General features: G+C 30.4%; 2 long non-coding RNA genes across 2 annotated transcripts; one reads left to right on the top strand and one right to left on the bottom strand.

The window, feature by feature from the left end:
- Nucleotides 1-2: 2 nt before the first annotated feature.
- On the top strand, nucleotides 3-1,442 carry LOC107952555 (uncharacterized). Its single transcript, XR_005919510.1, has 2 exons — nucleotides 3-174; nucleotides 416-1,442. It is a non-coding gene; the product is annotated as an uncharacterized lncRNA (long non-coding RNA).
- Nucleotides 1,443-15,405: 13,963 nt separating this feature from the next.
- On the bottom strand, nucleotides 15,406-17,661 carry LOC121222255 (uncharacterized). Its single transcript, XR_005919509.1, has 3 exons — nucleotides 17,244-17,661; nucleotides 16,702-16,774; nucleotides 15,406-15,565 (listed from the first exon to the last, which is right to left on the bottom strand). It is a non-coding gene; the product is annotated as an uncharacterized lncRNA (long non-coding RNA).
- Nucleotides 17,662-20,347: the final 2,686 nt, after the last annotated feature.

The following is a 20,347-nucleotide window of genomic DNA, read 5'->3' as shown; positions in this document are numbered from 1 at the left end:
CCAAGCCTCTCCCGATCTCCACCCACCCTCTCCCTCCCAGCATCGACATTGACAGAAGCTGCCAGTGAAAGCTCCAGCCCATCCCGACTTCCATCTTCGCATATTTCTCTGCTAAACGGTCTCAGCCGGTCATCATTTCTCATCTTTCCTCTTCGCATATTTCTCTGCTAAACGGTCTCAGACTTCCATCTTCGCATATTTCGCATATTTCTTCGCATCTTTCCTCTCTGCATGCATTAGTGGGTGTTGTTGCATTTTTTTTTATAAATCCGATTGCGATTGTTTCATCAGTTTCTTGGTAAATCGGAATAGGGTTTCTTGCTGGTTATGAATTTTTTTTCATTATTTGTTTGCCTGCATTATTTGCTGGTTATGGTTTCGTTTCAACTAATCGATTTCCCTTTTCTCATTACAGGTTCTTTGTTCCTTGGTTTCTTCATCGCAGTCGTCCCGATTTGCTCATTACAGGTTAGTTTTACATTTGTATTCATGGTTTTGGGATATGTTTTCCCCGATTGCAGGTTTGGATTGATGTAGCAGATTTTGTTGTTTCTGTTTTGTATGGTTCTGTTTTGGATGAACACTTTGTTAGAAGTGATAATATAATTATGAAACATGCCTCAGCAATTAGATGTCCCCTTTCGCTGCCATCTAAATCTCAAATAAATAAATGTTGTTGCAGTACTGATATTTCTATTTTCTCACTTAATTAGTTACCTGGTCATCAATTACTCTCAGTCGAATATATTCTTGCCTGTACATTGAGTCATACATAGCTTGTAGGTATCCTTCAATGTACAACTGCAGAAGTTGAAACCTTATCAGTGACCATTAAAGCAAAAGTAAAACAAATAGATTAATAACTTCAGAAAAAATCAGCATCCATTGAGCAGTGAGGCAAAGCAATAACAATCTGAATTCCTACAGACGTAATCACATAAAGACGCTGCTTAATAGCACATGTGTGTTTATCAGGTTCTCTGGTCATGGTTCCGTATCTGACACTCGTTACTAGGTATCCGTATCCTCACCATTATTAGTCAATATTGCTTTCATTACTGTAATAGGAGACTTGAACAGAACAGTATGATATAGAATTAAGGGTACAAAATTTGAGTATGACACTCATTACTAGTTATCCTTAGTAATTCTTATGCAAATATATGCAAAATGAGACATTGAAACCATCCCATTGAAACCACTTGCTTCTACCCCCTTCAAAACTGAGTCAGATATTTCGGTAACAGCAACAAAAATTACATTAGAGCCTGCTGTTTTTAGCTGCAGAGTTGGCACAGATATACCAACAATTAGGTAAGTGCAAAGAAAGTAGAAAGAAAATCACATAATTGACTAAATCACAATTATTTGTACATGTAAATACAATACTACATTTCAATCTTTTCCAATCATAATTGCAAATACAATACTACTTTTTATCTTATTATTTGTACATGTAAATGAGATAAAAGTTATATATATATATTTTTACAAAATGATCATTAAATTTAAAATGTTATAAAAGTTTTAAAACTTCAAATTCATTATTAAACCAAATCCTCATTCTTCATTTTATTTGTTTTAAAATTAGAAAGAGTTAATTAAACTAATCATCAATACAAAAACTAATCAATGTTCAAACTTTGAACATGATTTATTAAATCTTCGCATTTCATTATACGAAATTATACTTAAATTTAAATTTAAATTTAAAATGTTCAAACTAATCCATGTTCAAACTTTGAACATGCTTTAATTAACTAAACAATATATTAATACGAAAAGAAATGTAAATTTAAAATGTTATAAAAGTTTTAAAACTTCAATTTCATTCGTAAACCGAATCCTCATTCTTTATTTTATTTGTTTTAAACTTAGGTTACCTTAATTAAACTAATTTTATATGTAATAATTAAATTATATGTAATAATTATTATTTTAAATTATACAAATTCATAAAATATAATTTATTAGTTATAATTATTTTAAATTTTATTAAATCATATATTTTAATTAAAATATATTTAATATTAATTATTTCAAAAAAATTTTTATAGTATCATATATTATGATTTGAGTAAATTCATATAAGAATATTAATTATTAAGAATTTTATTAAATTATATATTTTAATTATAATATATTTAATAATTATTATTTTAATTTATATTTTACTGTATCATATATTATGATTTGAGTAAATTCATATAAGAATATTAATATTAAGAATTTTATTAAATTATATATTTTAATTATAATATATTTAATAATTATGTTTAAATATGATTAAATTATTTATTATTGATATTAATAATCTTATTAAAATTTAAATAACAATAATAATTTACCAAAACAAATTTCTGCTAATTATTAAGAATTTTATTAAATTATATATTTTAATTAAAATATATTTAATAATAATTATGTTTAAATATGATTAAATTATTTATTATTGATAATAATAATCTTATTAAAATTTAAATAACAATAACAATAATCATTTACCAAAATAAATTTATGCTAAGGGTATTCTAGTTATTTTAGTTTTTCCATTATGCTATTACACCTCTATTCCATTCAACCAAACACAAGATTACTATTACGCCTCTATTCCATTACATTCAGCCAAACAGTTGATTTGCTATTACACCTCTATTCCATTACACCTCTAATCCAATACAGCGAACCAAACGTGGTGTAAAACTTTTATTAGAAAAACTTAAAATCCTTTAATTCTAGTTCGTATAAAATGACCCCCCCCCTAAATCCCGAAAGCAAATCATAGATTAATGCGAAACAATTAAAAGCAAAATCGTGAGAATTTTTTATAATCATCAATTTAATTAATAATCCAATATCATTCAAATCTTCAAAATTTTAAAGTAAATAATTTATTTAATAATCAAATTCCATTGAAGGAATTTTTTTCCTTAAACATTATACGAAAATGAATAAAAGAAAAAGAAAAATAAATCAATTATCATAGTAGATCATATGAAAATTTAACCCAACTCTAATTCACATTTAGAAAGTTAAGATTTTGATATTAAGCATACCAAAACCTAATATTACATAAACAAAATTTAAATTTTTTTAAAATAATATGATTTTTCATAAATAATAAAGTTATTTAATGCGGAATTGAAACCAGCCATTAAATTTGACGAAGAAAAACATCATGATAAAATAATTTTTCCCTCATGACCTTTTCCTTTTTGCTGCACAAATCCTTGATAATGGATTGGTGGCTATAAATTTACTATTAGTTTTTTTTAATAATCTCATTATAGATTCTAAACATATTTGTTATTTTTGAAACAATGCCTCTTAATCTATAAATAGAAGGACAATGCGCTTTAACGTACTCAAACTCATATTCTTTTGCATTGATAACAATACCTATATCAATCTGAGATAAGGCTCAATCGACAAATTTACTATTAATTTTATATGTAAGCTTAATATGTAGTAAATGAAGAATCAATTTATATATGATTAGCTTTTAATCTGATACATTCATATATAAGGTAATCGAATGAATATATATAATTTATTTGCTATTAAAATAAATAACATCAATTATCTTAATTTGGGTCACTTGATTTTAGACTTAATTTAGCTCATAAATTTAGAAAAAATCTGTGTTTTTTATAAAAAAAAATTAAATGCGTTTTTTTTACTACATAATTGAAAGGTAAATTATTTTATTTTATTTACTTTTTTTCATTTTTTCCGAAAGAAAAACTCGAATTTTGACAATGAAAAAGGTATTCTTATAAAAAAAGCCAAGGTCCATGATCATATTTGTTACCAGGAAAAGAAAATTAACCAATTTTTATATGTAAGAATTGTTCCCAATATTCTTCACTACAATTTCTTTTTTGACAGTCCATTATGTTATGTTGTTATAGTTTGAGAAACGACAATAAGAGTATTACGAAAACCTTTATGTTAAGAGTTAGATTATATTTTATTATTTTTATTTGAAAAAATGGACAAATTAATCTCTATAAGTTAGATCAAAGAGTGAATTAGTCTTTTTAGTTAAAAAATTTCATCCATTGCTGCTGTTAAAAACTGGCATGATTGATGAAATGACCAAATAATTATACTTGACACGCCACGTATACCTCATGTTGACATATAATGACCCATTTTTAATAATGAAAATGAATGAAATTTTTAACAGAAGAACTAATTTACTCTTTGATATAACGTATAAGAGTTAATTTATTTATTTTATAGTAAAGGCGATAAAATATAAACTAACTCCTAATACAAAGATATTCATGATATATTCATAGAGAGAAGAGTCAAAAATCCATTTATAAATGAAAACTGTGACTATTAATTAAGGTTAAAGATTTAATATTAAATTTTAAGATTGTTATAAGCCTTGCCACTTCCCTTATAAGACCGTTGACCATAGGAACACTTTTTCTATTTATTTGTTAAAATTATAATGAAATTGAGAGAATGAATTGACTACTAAATAATGATATTATTAGTAAATTTGGATGATTTTTTTAAGCAATAGGGAAGAGATAATGTTTTTTTTGTAACCAATGAGACATACCAACAAAATTGTTCATCGAATCAGCTTTGCATAAACAAAATATTTGTTTTTAAATTCTTCTGGAAAACATCAACATATTCATGGACAGCTGGAGATGATGGTCGGATTAACGACAAAACCGTCCAACAACGTTGTCGGGGCTGATTAGGAAGAAGCATTGGTACACTGCCAGATTCAGAATCTGAGAATTACATTTTAATTATTTTAATGGATTGATTTAATTAATTAATAAGAATGTGGATTAGGTAATGAAATGAAACGAAATTTACGAGAAATGAGTTGTTCAGACTCAACCAATGCATTTGTATGTAAATATGTATATATTTGTAGGTTCAAATCAATAAAATAATTATAAAAATGATTTAGATTCAAAAATATTTACCGAAATAACCTGAAATGAATAGTGTCTAGGGGTTATGGTTAGTCAACCCATGGTCCAATCATTAGTTGATAATTGGAACAAACATTAAAAAGAATAATTTTTTTGGTGTCAGCAATGCAATGACCGACACTCGTGTATTTTTTTCATCTATATTTTTTAAAATACATCTTATATGAGTATAAAAAATAATTTTTAGGGTGTCGTGTACTAGGTGGCTAGCACCCCTTATCAGTAAAGAAAAAAATTTAGGTGTTGTGTACCTGGTGGCCAGCACCCTATTTTTCAGTAATTTTTCCTGTTTTACTCTTTTGTGTCGGCATTGTGGTGGCTGACAGCCACAATAAAAAAATTATTTTGTTGGGTATCACGTTTCTACTGGCCGGCACCCTATCTGTTTATATATATCAGCCGTGGATGCACTTTGGGTTATGCTAATGTAATTTGTGAAATAAAAATTGTTGAGAGTGCGAAGAGAAAAAAATGGGGAGAAAGATTGAAATTGTTTTTATCTGTTTGGGGAGTGTAGCATCAGTTGGAGATTTCAATTATATATTGGTAGTCTTGTGTTATCAGGGTTGAATTATATACTATCATGAGAACCGTAAAGGTTATGCTATCAAAGTGCAGAGATATCGGTTACGGTTTACACAAATTGGTGGCAGTCTTCGCAGATGATGACTAACTGTGGAGATTGGTTACGGTTTACACAAGAGGGCAACAAAACGTAATATTATTAAATGCAACGTAGACCTAATTCAAGCAAAAAATGATTAATTGTGGAGAAATTACTTTTCAAAGTACATTAGCAAGCTTTATAGTTTGATTATCCAAATGTAATTAGTATTATTGCACTTGTAATATGTTCATGAATTATTAAATTATTTAGGTAAATTTTGTAAAAAAAAGCAACAGTGGTATATGAAAATAAATTTTTGAGCAATTTGTAATGTAAGTATTTATATGATTAAAACGGAAGATGAATTTTCAAGTTATTGTCCATAAGTTTGTGAATTGTCTCCGTACCAAAATCGATGATACACAATTTTTGTTAGTTGTTATGTTTTTGTAAAAAATTAAAACGGAACTTCACCCGAACTGATAGAACATGAATGTTAGTGAAAAAATTTTAATAAAAAAATTTTGTTAATATTAATTGAATAAAAAACTTTTGTTAGTATTAATTGAATAAAAAGTTTTGTTAATGTCATTTTTTTTACAAAAATTAGAAGTATTAATGTTAGCATTAAAATGAAAGAAAAAAATATTAATTTAATAAAAGAAATTTTTAGTGTCATTTTTTTATTATTTTTTTAAAAAAATCAATGTTATGGTAAAAAATATTAATTAAAAAATTTTAAATTTTAAAAGAAAAAAGAGAAGAGAAAGCAGGGGTGAACAATAACGCTTCGACCAGATTTTTTTTTCGTTCTCCTTTTCTTCTTCTTCTTTCCCCACTATTTAAACTCCAAATAGTCCTCCACCCATCCACCACCACAAGCATTACCTCCAACCAGTACTCCCCTATATTTTTCCCCCCTTGTATTAAGATTAAAGGTTTATGGTAATTTAGCATGTTTTTAACATAAATGGTTTTTTTATTCTAACAATTGATTGTTATTTTTTATCGTGCTTGAAGAATTATTCGAATTTTATACAGATACAAAATGAGTTCTCTTATCGAAATTAAAGACCACACCCAACCTGTATTGAACCCCGATCCGGAGCCTCAACATTCCTTCTCCAGGTCGTACTCATACCCTCCCCATCCCCAACAACAACCACCTTCATTCAAGGACATCTTTGGCATGGACCCCGATCCTAAGCCTCAACATTCGACACACTCTGGAGCATACTCATACCACCCGGAACCCCAACAACAACCACCTACCATGGAGGAAATCTATGGCTCAGCTCCTCCAACCTTGCAATACCCCATCACCCCCAATGATAGGGCATACAATTTTAGCAGCTTCTTTAGTACACCTATAGGAACACTAGAGGTCGGTCTGAGCACTTATGAATTGCCACATGAAGGTGCACCACCTCACCGATGGAGGCAACCCGACCGTTACATGCAGGGGCCAGGGACAACGTCTGGGTCCACACAATTTTTATTTTTGTAATTATTTACTTTGTAACTTACAATATTGAAGTTCAATGGAAAATTTTTTTTGTTGCATTGATGAGTACAAAATATTACATAAAACATTAATTGAATAAAAATATTGTCATAAAAGAATACTAACATTACAGACAACTAATATACGAAAATAAAAAAATTAAACAAAAAAATATGAAAAAAATACTGACCAAAATTGATTTATGGATACAGAAAAAAAGGATTTTCGGATACAAAAAATGAAAAGAATCATGAAAAAAATCACAAAAAATATTACACATCATCTTCCAATCCCCTCAACTGAGAAGATTGACCGACATAGTAGACACGATGTGGGCAAGTGGATCGATTGTGGCCAGATGTTCGGTGCACTCCGTAATGTTTGGGTTCGCACGTCTCCTGTCATCCATGTCACCACGAATCCTCATCATATGTGGTCAAACTTTTGGATGTCTACAAAGACTGCGGCTTGGCAACATCTCGAATGCAAGGGTGGTACTACCTAGTTTAAGACATCCGACATTACGGGAAACTCGTTTCCCCAGATACGCAATGTGTGTTGCAGCGTGTAAACTTCATCTATGAATTGTTTGACATTTAGATTAGCGGTTGCACATGCTGCGTGGACACGCGCACACGGATATCAAAGGCTTTGGAACTTCCCACACTCGTAGCGCCTATTTCGTAGATCAACAACGTAAGACCTGGGCAAAAGTCTTGAGTGATGATCGATGTACTCTTGAGCCCGTAAAGGCTCCATGTCAATGGAATATAGTTATGTATTCATCGTCTACACCCCCGAGCATTGATTACCGTGGCCTTTCGAACATCTTCAACGTACACCTTCAATATAGGGTTAACTGCCTCTACGAGGTTGGTTGGCATCTGACCATACCGAAACCCATCATCATAATGTTAGGACTACTTCTAGGGCTCTATACTACCTAACCTCTGTCGAAAAGTAGTTAGTAACCCCACCATTTAAGCCTCAAACCTCGCGAACCTTTGTCTGAATTGGTGTGGTTCTAGCTTGTAGCCTACGTATACAATTTTGAAAAAAAATATTAAAAATAAGATACGAACAGATAAATTTTGAAATGAGGTTAAAAATAAAATACAAGCTGATAAATTTTGAAAAAAAAGATTAAAAATAAAATACGAACTGATAAATTTTGGAACAGTATTTTTTACCCATGTTCACGATTTCTTTTCGCCGGTCCTTATTTTTGTAATCTTTGTGAAAGTTTGTCTCGATGTGCCGAATGCAATAAATAGACCTCCACGGAACCCCAAAACGCCTAATCACAGCAAATGGTCTCTTCGACCTGTTAGAGATAACGCAAATGTTGTCTTGCTTGACAACATGCCTCTGCAAAATTTTCAGGAAAAATTCTCATGACTTGAAGTTCTCAGACTCCACGATGGCAAAAGCGATAAGCAACACATTTCGATTGTTGTCTTGTACAACTGCAACCAGGAGTATTTGCATATATTTACCGTAAAGCCAGGTACCATCCACCTGCACCAACGACTTGTAATGGGGGAAAGCCCTAAAACATGACTCGAACATCAAAAAAAAAACAGTCGAAAACTCTTCTCTTCAGTTTTTTTTCATCATCTGGGCATCTATGCGGTAGAGTTTACAAATCAGTCACCGTACCTAGAACATACTCCTGCATCGCGACTATCCACCCTTGAAGTTCGTTGTACGACATATTCTAATCACCATACAACTACTCTATTGCCATTTGGTTCGCCCACAATGCCTTTTTGTAGGAAACCTTGTACTTGAATAGAGCTTGCATGTCTACAATAAAGATCGATACAAGAATGGTGGGCATGTCTTTTACCAACGGCATGATGCAGTTGTATATAGTTTTTGCATCCAATTTTCTGTGGTCTTGCGTCATATGAGCAACCGTGCAAGTATAAGGCCCTTCTAATTTCCTGATTGTCCATATTTGAGTCCGCTGCATTAATACAACCCGAACACGCCAATTACAACCGGTTTCAGCTTTCCAACATTCCCCAACATATAAATACTATGTAGACTTTGATACTTTGTAGTCCATAGACAACTTCAAGCTGTATTGCTTTATTACATGTACACAGTCTTTCTTATTGTAGAATTGTTGTCCTACAAACAACTCTCCAACCTCCAAATCTACCTCCAGTAGGTGAGCAGGTACTATATCTGGGTATTTGAGGAGCTCGCATGTATATGCTGCATCAGGGTCTACGCTCGACATGTGGGCCCCTAAATCATTACGGATAACTATATCAAATCCCATGTTCCCGGTAGAATAGGGGTGCAAATCTTCATCCTCCACCATGCCTTCATTGTCTATATCATTAGGTACCTCATCCAAATTGGGGTCACTAAATTGTTCAAGATCATGGTGGGACTGATCTTCACTATCGGACCATTCATCACCATCTGCTATTGTGCCCAACACTTCTAGATGTATCTCTAGACGGGGACCCAGGATTGGGATGTTATACGAACAACCACCATAGTTTGGATTTTTAGGAGTTTGCAATGACCCTCCACTATCTAACTGATCTTCCCAATAGAGATTAAGATTAAAATCAAATCCAGAATGCTGACTTACTTGACGGACAACTTAAACGGGTTTCAGATTAGCTATCTCTGAAAATAAGTCAACTGCACCAGGATTTTCGATCTCAAGGGGGCAATAAATTGCGATAATTGTGGCTAGATCATCATCATCTATAGCTCCATTTCCAAAACCTTAAGCGGATCCGTTGAAATTGAAACTTTGTAAAACAATCTTAACATTTGCTTCCCACAACGGGTAGCTATCTTTGCACTAATATTTCGTTTCAATTCTTTCAGTAAAACACACTTGTTGAATCTCATTCAGATTTTTTGGTGACTTTGAAATACACAACCTTCTTCAGCTATATTTATCATTTTTCCATAGAAATAAACATACACTAACAAAATTTGGAAACTCATTTTCAACAATGTCTGCTTCCTCTTCAACAAAACACTAATATGGCTATTTTTGTTTTTCAACTAATAAAGTAAAAAACCAAAAAAAAAAAACTCAAATAGAACACAGAAAAAATCAATATATAAAGTGTCGAAAAATGGATGTTCAACACCATTTTCTTTTTCAAAATACAAATGGGGTGCTGGCCATTAGAAACACAACACCCAAAGAAATTTATTTATTTTTACTGTGTGAGTGCAAGCCACTATAGTGCCGACATCGGAAAAAGAAAAAAATTACTGATAAAGGGGTGTCAGCCATTGCAGTTACGACACCTTAAAAAATTTAAAAATTTTAAAAAAGGGTGCCGGCCACCTGGTACATGGCACCCTAAACAAATTATTTTTTTATACTCGTATAACATGTATTTTCAAGAATACATGTGGAAAAAAAATACACACGGATGCCGACCATTGCACTGCTAGCACTAAAAAAAATATTTTTTAATCTTTGTTCCAATTATCAGGTAATGATTGAGAGAATTTTTATGTGGGTGCCAGCCATGAAGTAGCTATAACCCCTAAACATTGTTCATTTCAGGTCATTCCGATAAATATTTTTGAACCTTAGTCATTCTTATAAATATATAATTGTTTTGGATTGATAAAATAGCCATATGTCTGCCACTAATTAGCTCATAGTGAGCTTCAAGATTTGTTCTAAGATTCTAGTTTCCACCTACCTGGGCTCTCTTTTCAATTTATGGTGTAAAAACATTCTCATAAAAAATTAATTATATCTTCATCCAAAATTTTCATTGTTTAAAAATTGATTAATTAAGCTATTTTATAATACTAATCATTTTGATTATTACATTTTATTAATGCGACAAACAGCCATGCATGACAATAACATTTGACATGTAACGTGTAATTAATATTAGTATAACATATTTTCATGTTAATAAATTAAAAATTAAAAATTTATTAAAATATTAAAAATATGCCAAAAATTGTAAAATATAAATTATATAAAAGAACCTTTAAAATCTGTTGACACAATATTTGAGTTTGAGGGTTTGAGAATGATTGTGTCTTCTTTCTTATTCTCCCTTTCTCTCAACTAAGCTCCATAAATGCTCTCAATAACTTTTCTTTCCTTGCTTTAACCATAAACGACTCTCTGGTCTCTAAAGGTGAACTGTCCTCAAACCTTTAAATTCAAATTTTGAATTAATAAAATTATTATGAAATTATAAAAAAAATTAAAATTTGATAAAAAAATATAAAACTTATTAAAATATTATAAATTTTTTAAAAAAAATTAAAAAATTTATAATTTTTATATTTGATCAAATTTTAATAACTTTTATAAATTTCTAATAAATTTTAAATATATATATTTTTATAAATTTGTATAAATTTTAAGATCTTTTAATATTTTTATTATATATATATTTAAATGTTGAATATTTTTTTTTATAAATTTTAATAATATCATAAGATTTTATCATTTTTTATCCTTGTCAATACTAATTACTTGTGGCCTGCAACGTGTCAATGTCATGTGTTGTTGGATGTAAGCTAAATGTAACTATCGATGTAGTCAATATTAACAAAGGAACTTAATTAAATAATTTTTTTTATCTTATGAACTCAATTAAGTGAATTTTTTTATAAATATTTAATCAATTTTTTTTATATTTTTATTAGGATATTTTTAATTTTATCAATAAGCCAACATTACTCCTGGCTTTTAAGTCCCACCATCAATGAACTTTGTTCAAAAAAATTCTTAAACAATATCATGTAAATAGTTATTAAATAGTTACATACTAATAATTAGATACAACAATACTTAAATATCTACATTTAGTTACTAAATTAAGATACCATATAATGTCCAAACAAAACATTCCATGAAATTTACTGGACAATGACTCACACTATTGGAAATGAGTAGAAGGCAATGAGGCAGCTGGTGGCATAATAATAATTTATTGACAGTTGGATCTTTTTAAGTCTCAATCCTCGCTCTTTACAATGAGGCAGCTGGTGGCATAATAATAAGCTTTGAGAATTAATCTGTAAACTCGCTTTAGTGAATATTTTGAAATATTAAACCATATATAATTGTATCAAGTGGAACGTGATGCATGCAGCATAGTTTATAATCTATAACTTTAACTTATAAAGCTAACCCCCTTCAATAAGAAAGTATAATTTGATGAAAGTTGCTGTATTAAAATTTTTAAATTTGATAAATAGGATTTGGATGATGACAAATATTTAGTAAATATATTAAAATATTAAATGCATATATGATAAGACACATTGCAATTTTTTATTCTACTTCTAAAGTTAAAAAAAATACCTAATTTAACTTCAATTTTGCGACAACTGACTAATGTAATTTTTTTTATTATGATGGGTAATTAAGTCAATTTACTTTTGCTAAGGTAATAAACAGCTAAAATGTAAAGAGAAAGGGAAAGAAAATCCATGACAGGTGTAATTATTTTATTATCAAAAAATATTGTCGCATGAAGAAAACAAATTTGGAGTTAAATTAAATGGTTATAACAAATTATGCAAAATTTGAGATAAATTTAAAAAATCATATGAAAACAATATGCAATAATTAAAACTCATTGGTATTAATGTAAAAAATATGTCTAAATTTATATATAACAAATTATTACTATGTAAAAGGTTATAGAAAATCATACCATTTTAACTACATGTAAAAGAATAATATGAATATATAATTTGTTTACTTAAATTATTATTAAAAATCATAGATGTTAAAGCGATAAGAAATTAAAAAAAATAGATAATCTAATCTTTGACTGATAAAATCGTTATATAGATTCTAAGGTTAACTTATATTTGTTTAATCGTGAAACCATACTGGAAGGCACAATCAATTTATTCCTTTCTCGATATAAAATAAAATTATTTCTTCCCTTCTTTCAAAGATTTTGTGAATGGAGAAATGTTACAAAATAATCGTTTGATATTAGTAAATTTTTTTTTCGGTCACCCAATTATGAAAAGTTATAAAATAATTTTGTCTTTTTTTTTGTTACCAGCTGACTAACGGGCAGCTTTTATAATTGGCATAATAGCAACTTTAACCTTCAACATTCATGCATTGTGTCAATTTAATTTTGATTTTAAAAAATTTAACCCTCAACATTTACATATTGTGTAATTTTATCTATTTTTTTTTCATTTTTGCTTTTCTTTGTGACTTTCCACCTAAGAAGCTAAAAAAATTATCAGCTAAATTTGATAGAAAATACATAGAAAATGGAAACACCAAAAAATTCAAGATAATAATTTCCGTCTTTTCTTGTTCTTTTCAAATTAACCTTCAATGTCACAAAGAAAAGCAAAACTACAAAAAAAAAAAGAAGAATACCAAATTACATAATGTATAAATGTTGATAGTTATTTTTTTTCAAAAAAATCAAGACTAAATTGATATAATTTATAAATATTGAGGGTTAAAGTTGCTATTATGCCAATTTCAAAAGTTGTCACAATTAGCCCTTTGGTGACTAAAAAAGATAAAATTGAATAGTTGGGCGACCAAAAAAGAAATTTACTAATACTTGAGTGATCGTTTTGTAAATTTTCATGGTCGAGTGATAGGGCTATAAATGTGTAACTGTAACCTCCCTAACTCACCTTAAACGTTATGACGAGATTGAGAAGGCTACATTAGCCACCAAAATGGCTAAGCTAACTTACGATACTTTGAAGACCTTAAATCGACTCATTTTAGAGAAAAACCACTGTTTTACTTTAAGTTAGTTTAAAAAAACATTCATTTATTAGGTCATCTATACTTAAGATTCATTTTATTGTTGACAATGCTATTTTAGAAAAACTGTTTGTTTGTCGCTCTGCTTTGAAAAAACTCGATGTTAACTAATGTAGCGGAAAAACCACTACTCATGTCATTTTGGAAATCTAGTTTCCTTATTGATTTGTTTTTCAAAAATGATTTCTTTGCAATGCAGCAAAAATTGGAGAACAATATCAAACTTTACTTAAGTCAGATATCATGCATTTTTCGGTTATTATGGTTAAGTAATCCATGCATACAAACATCCCCAAATGAAAAGTTACCAAGCCACATACCAGAAATAATTAAAAATTACAAACCAAAACCAATAAAGACTTAATAATAATACTTATTTAAAAATAGTCCGATATCCGAGGTGACATTTCGTATGCTGGGTCCAATCCTAGGTTCGAGATTTACCTAAAAAGTTAAACACTGTGAGGGAGTGAGCTTATGAAAGCTCAGTGTGAGTCTAAGAGTTATTTAAACAAACATATATCAATACAGTAAAACATAGGAACATCAACATAACAACCATAATTAATAGAGCAATTGATAAATCAGTGTATATAAGCATTAACCAAAAGACCATAAAGTCATCTTAAGGAGTTCATATCAATAATAGTTCATATTAAACCATAACAATTGACAGATCGGAGTATGGTCATGGTATGATGCAAATGATGCAATGCAAAAGGTTCCTACCCAACCATCCACTATACACCAAGAATTCCCCAGAACCCGTCTACCGAACTGCAAATAGTGTAAGTTGGAGCTCGATGTAGATAAACCACCAGTATAGTAATGCAAACAAATTGTTAATATGTGCAAACAAGTTGCTAGTATTATGGACAAGCCACTAGTAATGGTAATGCAGATAAACTGCCAATATAAACAAACAAGCTGCTAGTATTACGGACAAGCCACCAGTAACGGTAATGCAGATAAACTACCAATATATGCAAACAGGCTACCAGTAACAATAATGCAGATAAACTACCAATAGTGTGGACTAGCCACCAATAATGCAGTCAAGCTATCAATAATGCGATTAAAAATCATCAATTTGCTCAGTACTCTCGGTGCAGTACACTGACAACAATATTACAGACTTTAACTATCGTTGCATAACCTCCCAAACCTGGCCTAAATGTTATGGCCGAATCGTGAAGAGCACATGGGACACTTAAACTACGAATCTACCTTATCATCGGTTGAAAACTTCAAATGCATTCTCTTTTAATTAAAATCGTGGTTACCTTTTTTATTTTGAGAAAAAACGTTCATTATTAAATCCAAACTTTATTAAGTCAAGTGAGTAGTACTAGCATGGCTTTTAAAAAGACTCTTTGCACGTCGTTGCTTTTGAAAAATAACTTTGATTATCTTGATTGCAGTGAAAAAACCAATTAAGAATCTGTTTATTAATTTAATTAAGCCAAGTGACAAGCTCAGTCCAATTTTAAAATAATCTTATAAACTAATTTCAAGTATGAAACAATGCGTGCATGAAAAATCCCCAAAAACAAATATTAACCAAAACCACAGTTCAAATAATTTTACATTCCAAAACTAAATAAATTTAGGGAACTTTAAATAAAATTAATAAAAGATAAAAATGAATTTCAAAGTCCGTCGTACGTCCGCATGCCAAGTTCGATCCTAATTTTGTTCATTACCTGAGAAGTTTAAGGTAATTGGGTGAGCTAACTAGCTCAGTGCGAGTCTAAACAATAAGGTATTTAGAATACATTTAAGCATTCACACAAGGAACCATATATCACAATCAAGCAACATTAACAAAATTTTAATGACTCATGATCATGTCATAATGCAAAAATGAGTTTCCTATCCCAACCATCCGCTGCACACCACAAGTTCCCCAGGACCCGTTTGCCAAACTCCAATGAATGCGAGCAAAGCTCGATGTGGTAAAACCACTGTATGAACATAATTGCAGAAAATCTGCCATTTAACAAATAAATGCATAAAATCGCCGAATCTCCTCAAATATTCGGTGCAGTGTAATGACTATGAATAAAAACAGACTTAATATGCCATCGAATCTCCATAGAACTCCTTTGTCAACTACAATATTAGTCCCATCTCAATGCACATACAAGATGTCATACAATCTCATACATAGTCATGAATTCAACACTTTCACATTTCTTTAGCATGATCAACACACCCTCATATTATCAAATACTATTAATAAATAGGATCATTTATCAAACTTTCAATTCAGCATTAAGATGGTTTCGTTCAACATATCTGAATCTCATATAACTTATAATTATTTTCCGAGTGCATGTATAACAGTTTTTCAAATATTTCGTAGCAAATCATTCATATAAATAAATCATGCGCAAGCCACAATCTTATTCGGAATCATGCTATGCATACAATGAACATACATCATATCAGCTAATCATCCATACCAATATCAAACACATAGTTATTCAGTCATTCTCACATTTTTGCTAACATGCCAAACAACTAGAGCTCCAAACGTACCTGGTTCGGCCACGTACAATTTAATTACTTAGCCATTTAGCCAAGCCCGACCAGAAAGCTTAGTAATCAATTTTATCATTTAAAAAAATATCAAAACATCCAAGTTAACGATTAGGACCCACACTTTATTTTATGCTTTATTCCGGCACATTTGTGAATCTCGCAATTTCTCTAATAAACTATATAACGATCCTAAAATTAAAAATCATTATTAAACTCAATTATTATTCCTCTTAAACAGCCCCCAATCATCACAATTATAATGATTTTTCAAATCCAAACTAGTTAGGTTTCTTACACTGGTTTGATGCGAATCATACGCATGAACATCTATCGACTTCATTGTTGATTTGGGGCATTTAAGTCAGCACCTAACACACATAAATACTGAAAAATCAGTAGCTAATCCATGACTAAAATCTTTAATTTGATCATTTAATAATTTCCCCAACATCTAAACCGAAACTACACACTAGTCCATAATCAACCATACTTATGTTTTCTGAATTGTCAGATCTGAGTTGCCGATTGATGAAGATTAATTTTTCCCTAATTATACATGATTAAAGGCTAATTAGTAAGGGTTCAAGAACCCAAAATGATTCTGGAAATAAATGTAATAAATAAAGAAACAACAGGCCCCTTTCTTGAGCCATTGGTCGCACGCACCACCACCAACGGTGGCCAATTTGGGGTTGATTTAAAAGCACGTTTAAAAACACTTGGAAGGTTGGAAAAATAACCTTTAAATATTAAAAAATCACCCAAATTCCAGATTTGGAAGTTTGGGTATTTAACTTACAAGATTCATTAAGAAATTGAAAGAAAACAAGAACTTACACAAGCTAGGCTACCCCTTCATGGAAATAATGGGGATCGTTCTTGGAGGTTCAAGATTTCAGATTTGGGGCTGGAAAATTAAGGGAAACATGTCAGTAATATTAAGGGGAGGATACTGCAAGATCTTGCGACAAAAGAAAAGAAAAAGAGATGGTGATTTAAGGGGCTTGGGCGGCAGCCACATGGGAGAAAAAAAGAAAAAATTTAAAAGAAATGAGTGGAGAAGGGAGGGATGGCTAGGGTGAAGAAATTGGGATTGAAGGCTGATCAAATTTGTTAAAAATAATATTTATACTTAGGTTTGATTAGGCATGGGCGGCACACACTTAAAAAGAAGAAGGGATTAGGTTTGATTAGGCATGGGCGGCACACACTTAAAAAGAAGAAGGGATTTAGTAAAATTTAATTATTTTGTAAAGGAAATGATTCAAATTTGGAACCTTAATCTACTTTCCATGCTTTTCCATGTATCAATTAACCCCTAGGCTATTTACTTATTTTTAAAATAATTTTTCATTCTCATTAATCTAAAATTTTGGATGTTACACGCCATTGCTCCACGGAACTCCTTCGTCAACCATAATAACCCACTCCATGCATATGCGACATGACATACAATCATTGAGCAAAATCATGCATTTAGTTCAGTTTTGGTACAATGGCATGTTTTACATGCTTACGGTAATAATTTTGGTAAATTGATTTCATGCCTTCAGTCGATCAATAATCATGGCATCAGTACTAAGTAACATACATACAATATGCAGTACAATCAAACTTACTTAACATGAAATCAATCAGTGACTCAATGAGTCACATGCTACACAAACACTCAATAACCAATAGCAATCCATACCATGTCAATACAGTGTCCATCAATATCAGGCATGCAATCAATTAATCAGACATGTTAAAATTTGCATGAATGCAAATTTTAATAAGAAATCACCACTCGATCAATTATTGATTACGTACCTTGTTTGACACCATTTAATTCGTTCATTTGGTCACTCAGTCATTCCCAACTAGCAAGCAATATTTATCAATTTAACATATATTTTAATGTATTGCAAACAATTATTTTAAGTTAGGACCCACACTTTAATTCACAACTTACAGTACTACGATGTAAAAATCCGCACTTTTGCACCTTAAAACATAAACGGTCGTTGATCCGAAAACAAAATTTAAACATTAATTTTACACTTAAGACTAACCTTGAAACACCCTTAACGGTTCGACAAAAATAATGTTTCAATAAAAAATTTTTAGGTTTGCAAAAATGATCAATCTTACATTGATACAACGTCTAGTGAAAATACGTGTCGAAACCGTTTTTTGAAAACAAAAATTTTAGTTGTCGACTAAAAAACAAAAATTGGAGTCGCCACCGATCCTTTATTAAGGTGTGATCGGCGCACCTTAAAAATAATTTTGGTCTGTGAAATTTGAGAAAACAAGTTCGGGAGTCAGTTACGCACGAGGAAGGATTAGCACCCTCGTGACGCCCAAAATTGGTACCAATTTGATTTTATTTATGCCTTGGTGTCGAAAACTTGAAAAGATTTTAAAAGGAAACTTTTTTATTTCATGAATGAATTAAAATGATAAGACATTCTTATTTCAAAGAAATAAAACACCACACCCAGTGAGTTAGGGCACAATGTTTTTAAATCCTCAAAATACTCGAATATTGCCTTTTGCTTTTGAAAATTCTTATTTCGAGAAGAAAATGTCATGACCAGTAAGTTAGGACCCAACATTTTTGAATTCCCGAGAATAAGCTTTTATTTGAAATTTGCGGATTTATTGCAAAACAAATACTTAGCTTTCTAAATTCGTCGAAAAATAACCGCAATCCAGTAAGTTAGGACACGATCTTTCTCGAGAATCACGAATGCCAAATATTTTGAAAATTCATAAAATATGATGATTTTCATGCTTTAATGAAAACATATATTTTCTTTAAAAGCAAGATAAAATGTTAATATACAACATGAAACACATACTTTAATTTAAATTATAAATGTGCATGTATTTACAAAATAAAATGTATAAGTTTATATATACATAGGTAAATCATAAAAATTTGTATACGTATATATTCAAATACATATATATATGTATAATATGTAAAAAATAAGGGAATATAGAACAATCAAAAAAATGTTTGCGACAAGTTAAGAATATAATATATATATATAGGTGCAATATATATAAAATAATAGAATATGTAAAATAATAAAATATTTACAATGATTTTTTTTAAAAAACGGGTACATAAATATATTAAAAGCATGCACATGTTATAAAACATATATGTATATATAAAGTATAAAGTATATAAAAAAAATTAGGAAAGTAAAAAATAAAAATAGAAAGAGTATGTATATATACAATATATGCGTAAAAAGCTTAGAAGATATATATATATATATATATATAGAAAGCATGCGTATGTATAGGAATAGAAAATATAACCGTAATAATGATAGTAAAAAAAATATGGTAATGATAATCCAATGTCAAATAATATATAGGAAAAAATCGGTGAAGGATCAAATTGAAAAATAAATAGAATTTAAGGGCCAAATTTAAAGGAAAAAAACTTGATTAAAACATGTCGCAAAAGGGAGAGGGCTATCTGCGTAATTTCCCCATTTAGGGTGGAGACGCGTGGATCCTCCCCCCGGGTCGGGTCACCGCGCGGGTCGCACCTGGCTAAAACGGCGTCGTTTTGTCTTTACTACTAAAACCAAAATTTTCTTTCTAAACAACAAATCTATTTCATTTTTTTCTTTTTCTTTAAAACAGCAGAGGGGAAAAAGGGGGAGGCTGAATCTCTGCTAGTGTTCAACCCCAGCCCCTTCATGCCGCCGCCGCCGTGGAGCCACCGCGTACGACCCTCGAAACCAACGCCCGAACCCAGGTAAGCGCCATTTTCCTTCTTTATTCTTTTTTTTTTTAAAATATCAGAAAAAAAAATAAAAAAATATGAAACGAAAATAGAAATAATGAGAAGAAAATCTCCAAGAAAAGAAAAACGAATCACCTTCCAAAAACTGCTTTTGATTCTTTATTTTTGTATTTCAGTGTTTTTTACA

Source organism: Gossypium hirsutum, chromosome D10 (genome assembly GCF_007990345.1).
Source record: "Gossypium hirsutum isolate 1008001.06 chromosome D10, Gossypium_hirsutum_v2.1, whole genome shotgun sequence".
NCBI classification, from domain to species: domain Eukaryota; kingdom Viridiplantae; phylum Streptophyta; class Magnoliopsida; order Malvales; family Malvaceae; genus Gossypium; species Gossypium hirsutum.
The sequence above is the reverse complement of the archived record's forward strand: the minus strand, read 5'-3'. Positions and strand labels throughout refer to the sequence as shown.